General features: G+C 35.8%; 1 long non-coding RNA gene across 1 annotated transcript; it reads right to left on the bottom strand.

Moving 5' to 3' along the window:
• Window positions 1–249: 249 nt before the first annotated feature.
• Window positions 250–5752, bottom strand: LOC126958027 (uncharacterized). The gene is made up of 3 exons (XR_007727042.1): window positions 5589–5752; window positions 2564–2622; window positions 250–576 (listed from the first exon to the last, which is right to left on the bottom strand). It is a non-coding gene; the product is annotated as an uncharacterized LOC126958027 (long non-coding RNA).
• Between the last annotated feature and the right edge of the window lie 5163 nt (window positions 5753–10915).

Raw genomic sequence — 10915 nt, 5'->3', positions numbered from 1 at the left:
TTAAGAGTAAGGGTTCCAGAAAAATGAGGATGAAAGCAAGAACAAATGGAGATTTGGAGACCACAAAAGAGGGATATTTGAGATATCAGTAAATGCAGTACCAGCAGGAAAGCCATGCAGGAGCCCAAAGAGCTTCAGTACAAGTTGGAGAGAAGACAGGCTCCAGAGAAAGGACATGTTATTGATAGAGTATCTGAAATATTCGATTACTGAAAAATATTAGATAGAATTCATACAATTAGTGGAGCATACAAAAAACAAAAGCAGGTATATAGGAAATTAATCAAATGAAAACTAAAATAAGGTAATTATTAATTCCTGGAAATCTACCATTTGGTGGAAACTTTAGTAAGCCATGGCCAGATTCTTCTGAGCTTTGAAGCTCCTCCCTGTGGCCAGCCAGTGACCATATAGTCTTGGGTACCATTCCACCGTGGAGACAGTGGGATCTGTGTTCACTTATTCTTAGCCTAATCACGAAGGTATCTTTGCCCTGATTGTTTCTTAGTTCATTAAGCCAAGCCCAAGTGGAAATTCTTGCAAATTTTCAAATTCCAACCATACTTTGTAGTTTTCCTAAAATGATCAACAGAAAAGAAAATAACAATCATAGATCATAGTCTCTCTCTTTTTTTTTTGGTAGAGTCTTGCTCTGTCACCCAGGCTGGAGTACGGAGGCACAATCTCAGCTCACTGCAGCCTCCACCTCCTGGGTTCAGGTGATCCTCCTGCTTCAGCCTAGCAAGTAGCTGGGACTACAATGTGCACCACTACGGCTACTTTTATTGTATTTTTCAACATGGTTTCACCATGTTGACCAGGCTGGTCTCGAACTCCTGAACTCGTGACTTCAGGTGGTCTGGTCACTTTGGCCTCCCAAAATGATGGGATTACAGGTGTGAGCCACCGTGCCCAGCCTCTCGGTATAGTCTATTACTTGAACCATCAGTAGAAAAATTTACACAGCCATGATAATGCAAATAATGTATACTGTCTTAACCAAAGGTTTTGATATAACTTTATTGGAAGAATGGTGTGGGGAATTTGGTTGGGAGTGAAATACTGAGTATGAGAAAGCCAGTTCTACATGTACACTAATAAGAAATCAGTGGGTGATGTCCAAAATAGATTAAACCAAAGAAAAGCAGGATATTATTTAGAAATACAGAGGTTAATATAACAAGAGACATCCAAAGTCTTTGAAAGTTATCTCCAGGGAGCAAGACCAGAGAATATTAATTTTTAAAGTATGTATTGTAATGTCCTTCTTTTTGAAATATAAGCTTCTCAAGTTCCTCATCTTTGCCTTATACTTTTATTTTATACCCTAACATACTTCTGTGCCTATAACAGAAGTTCAGATATTTGTTTTAGGAATACTAATGAAAAAAGGAGGAATTACCATTAGCTTAGCGGCATGCAAAATGCCTTTGCTTGAGCTTAAAGGTCTAGAGCAAAACACATAGAAAATGATTGACACAAAATTAAAGCAAGAATTCTTTCCTGGCAGTTTGAAGACACATTATTTTTAAACTGCATTTGAAATCCTTAATATCCTACTTTGGGATGTGTCCAATTTTACTCTTTCTCTCAATGTTGACCATTATACCCATGTTTAACAAACTTTGGAAAACATTTTATACTTACTCTGCCCCTTTCCCATAAGAACTTGAGTAACATACAATGAAATGGCATGCTTTATCTGGGTTAATAAAATACAAATAGAAAGTCAGGTCCAAAGAAAAATGAAGGAAATATATATGTTGATGAAGATCTTTATCAGTATGTGATTAAATATTTATTTCATTTAATTATTTATACCATCCTATGTGAATAATTGGATAAAAAAGAATTAGAGCAAAGAAAAATAAGGATAAGAAAAAGCAGATAAGAAGGGGCAAAAATATTGTTCAAAATTCAAGAGCAATTTCTTGGATACTTTGCTTGAAATGGAGGCAAAGTTTGGCTCTGAGTTTCAAGCAGCTGATACAGAAAGGAGTAGTCATGGTGAAGCATCTGAATGCAAAATGCTACTCTGAGCTGCCTGGCAGCCAGAGCAAAAACAGAAACACAAGTTACTCTCAGAATCATTTCATGAAAATTATAGAGAATGCCACCATAGGGATCTGTTACATAGTTTTTTATTTGCTTATGTGAAGGCAAGATACTCAATTACGTTTAAATTTATGATAAATAATAAATAGCATCTCAAAATAAAAGTATGGCCCAAATATTGCTAGGCATATACTTGTACAAAAAATTGTTTTTTATCTAATATTCAAATTTAACTGAGATTTTTGAATTTATTATCTTGCTAAATCTGGCTACCCTAATCTAGGGTGTTGATGGAACTTCAGTAACAAACTTTTCAGATAATTTTCAAGATATTCATACTTAATATTTTATATCCCTAATAACTACTATAATATAAATTTCCAGTGTAATAATACGTTGAGTTTTCTTAGTGACCTAATTTCTTGAAAAAGGCTGTCCAAACTGTGTTCGAATTTTTTGTCATGTCCCTATGTTTGATGTTATTCTATCACTTATCTGAGAAACTTACATTTTATTCAAGAAGGTAGCATAAATGCCTCATTTTTTGTTTTCCTGTACTGAGAAATGCTGGAATAAAGAAGGGAAGGAATCATTATTTAAATCAATGATTTGGCAATTCAATTATACATTCTTATGCAGAAAACCACAGTAGAATTACAAAGAGAGGATATTTAATGAGCCGACTATCATTTTTTCAGTGGAGAAAACGAAAATTGTTCTTACTACCTGAGCTTGGAAAAAGTGATGCCAGTCTGCTAGCAGGAAAAACTTAGCATTTATACTCACTGTAGGTGAAGGGGAGGTGGACCAGTTATACCCAGGTGAAGAATACGTTACTAGAATTAAGAATAGGGCATTTTGTTCCAGTCAAATCAAGAATCCAGTCAAATCAAGAAGTAACAGTTGGGTGCATTGACTCATGCTTGTAATCCCATTGCTTTGGGAGGCAAAAGTAGAATTGCTTGAGGCCAAAAGTTTGAGACCAGCCTGGGCAACATAGTGAGACCCCATTGTACAAAAATAAAAATAAAGAAGAATGCTAGTGTTTTAGAATCATTACTTTTGCACATTGGATGGGAATATATATATATATATCCAAAGAATCTGTGTTTCTCACTTTTATGCATAAATTCTTTAAAATGGAAGATAATTAGTCCATCATACTCAATTTCTTTAAGTTGCTCATTTTCTCCCTCACTTGAGATAGAATTTATTTAATTCTGTGAAATGAGAGGAGTATAGAATACTTAAATTCAAAGCCAAAGAAATTTGAAAGGGGTAATTGTTGAGGGATGCCCGCTACTCAAATTTTAAATTACACTATACTACAGTGGATTCTTTTTTTAGAATTAACAAGAATAAAAACAATGTATCATTTTATTCCTAAGTTGTTAGGGCCCCAATTCTGACAAATTTTCAAGTGCCCCATAATGAGCCTTATGGATGAAATTCAAATCATGAGCCTCCTTCCACTGATACATTTGTGGATGGGAAATAATGTGAGAGATAATGAAGTTGTAAAAATTCATTTCCTAATGCATAGTGTATTGTGTGATATTATGTTGACTTTTTTAAACCAAGTTAAAGTTAGAAATAAAACTGCTCTTACATATTGATTTCTAATAGACCAGATGGGTTCTTTAGTAGAAATGTATTCCTAATGTTTATCTGATTCGTTAATATAAATAAAGAAATATAAGAAGGGTAAGAGAACACAGAAAATGTAAATAATATTTTAGAGATTAAGTTATATTTACCTCTGTCTGTAAGTCGCTCCATAGTAATTCAAATGTATCATAACCTATGTGTATTTCCAATTCTAGAAAAATGGTCTTATATTGACATCTTACTTCAATAGACTCTCCAAAGGCACTAAATTTGTTGGAGTATAAAGCTGTTGATATAATAAATGCGTGATAGACAGCAACAAAGAGACATGGAATATTAAATCCTGCCTCCTTTATTCAAGTCAACAAACACATATTAAGTGTGTACTCTGCCAAGTATTGCTTTGGCTTTTGAGGCCTAGAGAGATTTAAAAATACAAGCTGGAGGAAGTACATCTATAAATCAATAGATTATTCTTCCATAAGATAAAAACAGCAATAAAAGTATCAACTTGAACATATAGTTGATATACATAAAATTAATAACATACTGATATATAGAGAATAGTTATATATACAGCACATATAGAGTGTATATGTATACATATTTAATTCCATACTGATACGTTATAAAACTAAAAAGATGAGATAGCAAACCTACAGTTTTACTATTTTTTAATACTCAATTTGGTCATCTTATGTAGCCCTGATGAGTATCTTCCCCACTTTGGAGACCAATGACATAAAGGACAGCGTTAACAAGGAGAAGTGTGGCTCATAAAGGGAGGCTTCCTTCAAAGGTTACCTATGATCTAACATGTAAATAGTAAAATTTTTTTTTAATGAACAAGAAGAAGAACACTCAATGCACATGGATGAGTTTGTAAATACATAGATATATGTAGTGTCATGATTTATTTAAAAAGCATGAATAATTGTAAGTATTTTTTTAAATGTCAAGTTCAAGTAAAGGAGAGAATAGAATAATCCAACATGTGGCCTGAGAGATCATACATGTCAGACCATGAAAGGGCACAGTGGGCATACAAAAGACAAGCGTATTATTCTAAAGACTATGAGTGAGTTGCCAGTAGAGGGTTGTCAATAGGCCAGAAAGATCGCTTAGAAGAATGTGGAATGGGAGTCCTCAAAGAGGGGCATGTATGTTAGGGTATGGAAAGAAGACTTGAGAACTTCAATTTGTATTTATTCATATTTGTTCCTTTAAAGATATGTATTTTGCAAATGTTTTATAGTAACTACTTAATGTTAGAGTACATATTAATTTTAAATGTATAAAGATACATGGATGTACATGCTTTTTTTAAACTGATGGAGTGTTCAAAAAATGTTTTGAAACTACTAATGTTGAGAATGACATGAAGGAGGCAAAAAGGTAGAGAGGAGGAAATGAGGGAAGACACTAGTGCATTAATTCAGATGAAGGATAGAGAAGGCCTCCATGAAGCAGAAATAATGGGGCTACACAGCGGAGCCCTGACTCAGTAATATTCGCGAACATTCTTTCTTTCACTTTCTCATTCTTTTCCATTGCTTTATCTTTAGCAAGCATCCTGTGCTATCTGCTGTTTTAGTTTGTCAGTTTGTTCAAGCAGCTACAACAAAATGCCATAGGCTGGGTGGCTCATAAACAACAACAAATTTATTTCTCACAGTTCTGATGACTGGACAGTTCAAGATCAAGAGAGCAGAAGATTTGAAGTCTGGTAATGATCTGCTTTCTCACAGGTAGCCATCTTCTCACTGTAACTTCACATGGTAGAAAGGGCCAGGGATTTCTCTGGGGTCCCTTTGTAAGGGCCCTAAATCCCATTCACGAGGGCTCTGCCTCCTAATACCATCACCTTGCGAGTTAGGATTTCAACATATTAATTCAGAGAGAACAAAATAATGTTATTCACCTACATTTCAAAAGACGAAGCTTCTGAGAGCCATTGGATTGCAGTCCTAGCAGAGAACTGCCATGAGGACAGGGCCTCCTGAGACTTAAGGCCAGTAAAGTCACAATTGCATGATTCTAGCCTGAGTATGTTCTAAATCTTTATGTTCTACTTCCCTTCTGCTGATCAATTTCATCTTGAAGTGATTTCTTTCTTTTGCATGTTACTATATGCAATTAAGAGAAACCAAGACACAATTTTAACATTTTGCTTAGAAATTTCCTCAGCCAAATATCCAATGTAATCACTCATAAGTTCTAACTTTCCCAAAACACTAGAATACAAATACAATCCAGTCAATCTCTTTGCCACTTTACAACAAGGATGGACTTTCCTCTGTTATCTAATAACATGTCCCTAATTTTCATCTGAGACTGTATCAGAATGACATTTGCCATCCATATTGCTAGCAAAATCTTGGTCAGGAATGCTTAGATATTCTCTAAGAAGATTCAGGTTGTCTCTACAGCTCTCCTCTTCTTTCTGAGCCCTCACCAGAATTGCCTTAACATGTTTTCACCATAATGTAGTCTTTTACTATCATGTACCTCAAAAGTATTACAGCTTCTACTCGTTACACAGTTCCAAATCTGCTTCCACATTTTTAGGTATTTGTTATGGCATCACCCCCACTTCTTGGTATCAAAATCTGTATTAGTCAGAGTTCTCTCAAGAAACAGAACCAAGACGATATACAGAAATATGTAGAATGAGATTTATTATGCGGGATTGGCACATGCAATTATGGAGGCCTAGCAATCCCAGTATCTGCTATTTTCAAGCTGGAGGTCTAGGAAAGCTGGTAGTATAGTGCCAGTTCAAGCCAAAAGGTCAAAAAACCAGGAGAGTCAATGGTGCAAGTGTAGTCTGAGAGAAAAGCCCAAGATAAGGAATGCTGAGAGTGGAAGAAGACAGATGTCCCAGCTCCCAAAGGGAGAGAAAATGTGTTCCTCCTTTGCTTTTTGTTCTATTCATGCCCTCAAAATATTAGATGACACCCACCCACATTGGGAAGGGTAGATTTTCTTTACTGGTTCTACTGATTTAAATGCTAATCTCTTTATAAAACACCCTTAAATGCACACACACAGAAATAATGTTTTACCTTAGTAAACTGACACAAAATTAACCATCACACCCATACATAGGAGAGCTGATTCTAAGTGCTCAGAAAAACCTTGGATGATTTTGTGTTATTTAAGCTTTGTCTGATTCTGGGGATTTGGGTTGGAAAATCATACTTCTCTGAATGGTTAGAGACAACCTAGATGATTTTCTACATATTATTTCCCTATATCTCCACAATGGTCACTGTGTTTGAATGTATAGAGGAAAATGTCATAATATAAAGAAAGAGGAGGAGGAAGAAGACTGTATTCTAAAGAAAGAATATCTGTTAATAAAGTCAAAGTCCAAGTTGAAATGTCATTATCTCCCTCGTTTCTTCTTATCGCAGTCATTTGTTCTTCAAGGATGAAGCCCAGAACTACTTTCTGAGCTGGGCTGACTTGCTCTTTTCAGAGCAGACAGGCATCAGAGGGATTCATTATCCTTTCCTGACACATAGAAACAGTCTACACTCTGTCATCCGGAAACTAAATCTCCTCTCAGAGAAGTTTGGTCTCCAGCCTGTCTTCAATATTATAGGCAGAGCTATAATCATTATCTACCTATCATCTATTTATTAATTCTATCTATCTATCATCTATCTATATCATCTATGTATCTATAAAATTGTGTATACATATATATACCTATACATAGACATATATATACTATAAATGCAAAATATGTGTATATAAACATATATAATGTTTCAACATATGTGTGCGTGTTTATGTACTCAACGTGTGTGTGTGTATGTGTGTGTGTGCGTGCCTCTAAGTATTGTACAACAATCATACATCTAGAGTAAAACAGACCTACATCTGAATCCCAATTCTAGCGCCTACGAGCTATACAAAAATCTGACAACTTAATTATTTATTTGAGCCTACCCTCCTCACCTCTAAAATGGCAATAACAATGCCCACTTTGCCATCTTATCATGTGAATTAAGTGAGATGGTGGCATATAAATTGCTGGCTTACAGAGAAATTCAGTAGAGTAGCCATTGTCGTTTCGTTGCGGAAGATAGAATTACCTTTCATGACTTCAAAGATGTCTTCTGAACTGAAGTTCAGAGGTGAAAGGATAGGCAATAAAAACATAATAGAATTCACATTTACTGAGTTTTAGTTTCTTTGGCAAACACAAAGATAAACAGTGACTGAACCCCATTTGTGTTCTCAGACAATGCAAGCTGTGATATGTTATGAAGCACATGGACAGAATACACACGGTAAACAAAAGAGGGAGAGAGGGTGGAAAAAGGCAGAGAGACAGCAAGAAAGGGAGAGAGGAAGGCCAAATGCAAATGGTATGATTTGAGCTAGACTATAAAACCTCACTTACTCAGAGGTCACATTTGGCAAAATTTTAACAAGGATGTAAAAGATCTCTGGCGGTATGCAAAGCAATGCAACACCTTCATGCACTTGAAGCCAGGGAGAAATGTGTCCTTTGACTTTCTCTCAGGATTTACTTACCCTTGGTTCTGATATAAAATTTAGTGCATTTATTTATTTAGTGTTCTAGTATATGAAAAACTAGAAGTAGAATTTTCATGCAGGATAGGTTGTATTGCTAGTGGTCAATGTTTGGAGAGAAAAGTAAAATGGCAGCTAATGATCTGGTGGAGAAGAAAAAAACAGAATTCATTAAAATCAAGTGCTAGAATTCCATAATTAAAGGAACTGGAGCAATTTTGTAGAAGAGAAGTTATTCATAACATACCCTTTTCCTCCTCATGCATCAGCATATTATAAACAACTTAATAACTGCTCCTTGAAATGATGGGTTAAGTCATCAAAAACAAGTTAAATTATGTTTACAACCTCTTTTAATGAAATTGCAGCATAAAATGTATTGTTGAATGATACCACTAAAATAATTAACATTTCTTGCAAAGACTAGTGTTGAACAGTTGCAATAATTATAGGTTGCTTAACTTTTCTGAGCCAAATTTCCTTATTTATAACATACACATGATAACATTTAATTTATGTAGTTGTCATTGGTTCTAAATGAGATAATAATTATAAACATTCATTGTGTCTGGTCTGGCATATAAGATGTTAATTCATTAATTTCTACTTTTAATTGGTTGAGTTTTTCTTTAACAGGATTAGCCTTAATTATTTGAAAATTTGATATTTCATGAATTTACCACAGTGAAAGTTAAATTAGCAGTTACTTCTTTTTCTTTTTCCTTAAAAATACAAATAGTAGGCTGGGTATGGTGGTTCATGCCTGTAATCCCAGCACTTTGGGGGGCCAAAGTGGGTGGGTCACTTGAGGTCAGGGATTTGAAACCAGCCTGGCCAACATGGCGAAACCCCATCTCTACTAAAAATATAAAAATTAGCCAGGTGTGGTGGTACATGCCCAGCTGGGATTACACCCAGCTACTCAGGAAGCTGAGGCAGAGGAATTGCTCTAACTCAGGAGGTGGAGGTTGCAGCGAGCCTACATCACATCACTGCACTCCAGTCTGGGTGACAGAGCAAGACTCTGTCTCAAAAAAAAAAAAAAAAAAAAAAAAAAAAAAAAAAAAACAAATAGTGAAGTACAAAGAGATTAATATATGTTTTAGTCTATTAAATTGTAGGTTGTTACCCTGTCACAAGGGTTCCTTGAAAAGTCACAGTTCCTTTAAGAATGCCACATGGTACCAATATGGAGAAAGCACCATTTATTTTTCATGAGTACAACTATCTGCTGGATTTATCACACAACTGTGGGAATTCAGGTTCTTTCTTTGTTGATTCCTCCAGCCTGAGTAGAGGGAGTCTTAGCCCACAGGCACACAAAAAAAGTGTGTATATGACTGCATATATTGGAAAGAATACAGATTTGTCTCATTTTTGTATGCTACACTTTGGGAATGAACATTTATTAGGAAAGGATAGGACTACTAAACAGTAGTTGCATATGATTTCCTGAAGAAGCATATATTTTATTTTAGATTTGGAGACATCAAACATGAGTAAAATTTCATTCACAAATGTTATTTACTCTTTCACTGAAAGCAAGTTTCTCTTTTTTGAAAATGAAAAATCATTTCCACTTTCATTATATCCTTCCAATTCCGCTCCAAAGCAGTGTTGCTGAAGCACATCTTTATTTTACACATTGTCCTATCAACATCTTGTTTCTGCAATATTTTTCACACCAAAGGAACGCGGTGTATTTGATTGAACTTGTCAATCCCTCATTCTGTTCCAGTGAAGATGAGGCAAGAGAGCTTGTTACTAGTAGTTAAAGAGAGTTCAAGCTGCAGAGCTTGTTTCAAATGTGTCTTCTCTGTGCTCAAGCAATCAATGATCCTGGTCACTGACCCTGTCTGAGTTCTAGCCTCTCAGACTGAGCAGATGACTCATTCATAGATCCTAGGCAATCCATCTCCTTTCTCTTCCACCCATTCCTATCACACCAAACACACACACACACACACACACACACACACACACACACACACACACATCATAGACAGTTTTGGAATATGCCTTTTGCTTGCATCTACTCATCAAACCTCATCTGACTGTGTCTCATTAATATCGTCAAGATAATATCAAGTAACTGTTCAATCTTTCTTCTATGTGGGGGATTGAAAAAATTGGAGATTACAAAAAATGCACTACAAAAGAGAACATTAGGAGAACTAATCACACGGGTTAAAGCCAGGTTTGTGCATGGGGGTCAAAGATGATCTTTGCAGTGAGAATGTGTTATAGTCAGAAGCACAGGGAAATTGACTGCCAAAAATGTTCTATACCTAATGGCCCACCAAAGATCAAAGATGCTAAAGAAAATTCTTCTTTAAGAAATACGGAGGAAGTATACATCGAGGAAAAGAAAAAAATGAGCGAAGATGGGAGAAATGGAGATGAGGTGTTAAGTGGGAATGAAATAAATGTACATAAGACTTCTGACATGGCCAGAACTGAGATTCTTTGTGTTGGGTGTGATGGGGTTTGGGCATGCTATCCAAAAATATGGCACCTTAATGTTTGAGAAACTGCAGAAGCAGGAATCTCTCTCTTACGTTCCCTTCATCCTTCACATCCAAGCAGATCATAAGACCCTCATTCAAAAGGTTGTCTCCGAGTGGGCGGAGCAAGATGGCCGAATAGGAACAACTCCAGTCTCCAACTCCCAGCGCGAGCGACACAGAAGACCGGTGATTTCTGC

The sequence above is a fragment of the Macaca thibetana genome, chromosome 7, assembly GCF_024542745.1.
Source record: "Macaca thibetana thibetana isolate TM-01 chromosome 7, ASM2454274v1, whole genome shotgun sequence".
In the NCBI taxonomy this organism is placed as follows: Eukaryota; Metazoa; Chordata; class Mammalia; order Primates; family Cercopithecidae; genus Macaca; species Macaca thibetana.
This window is presented reverse-complemented; position numbering and strand designations above follow the sequence as displayed.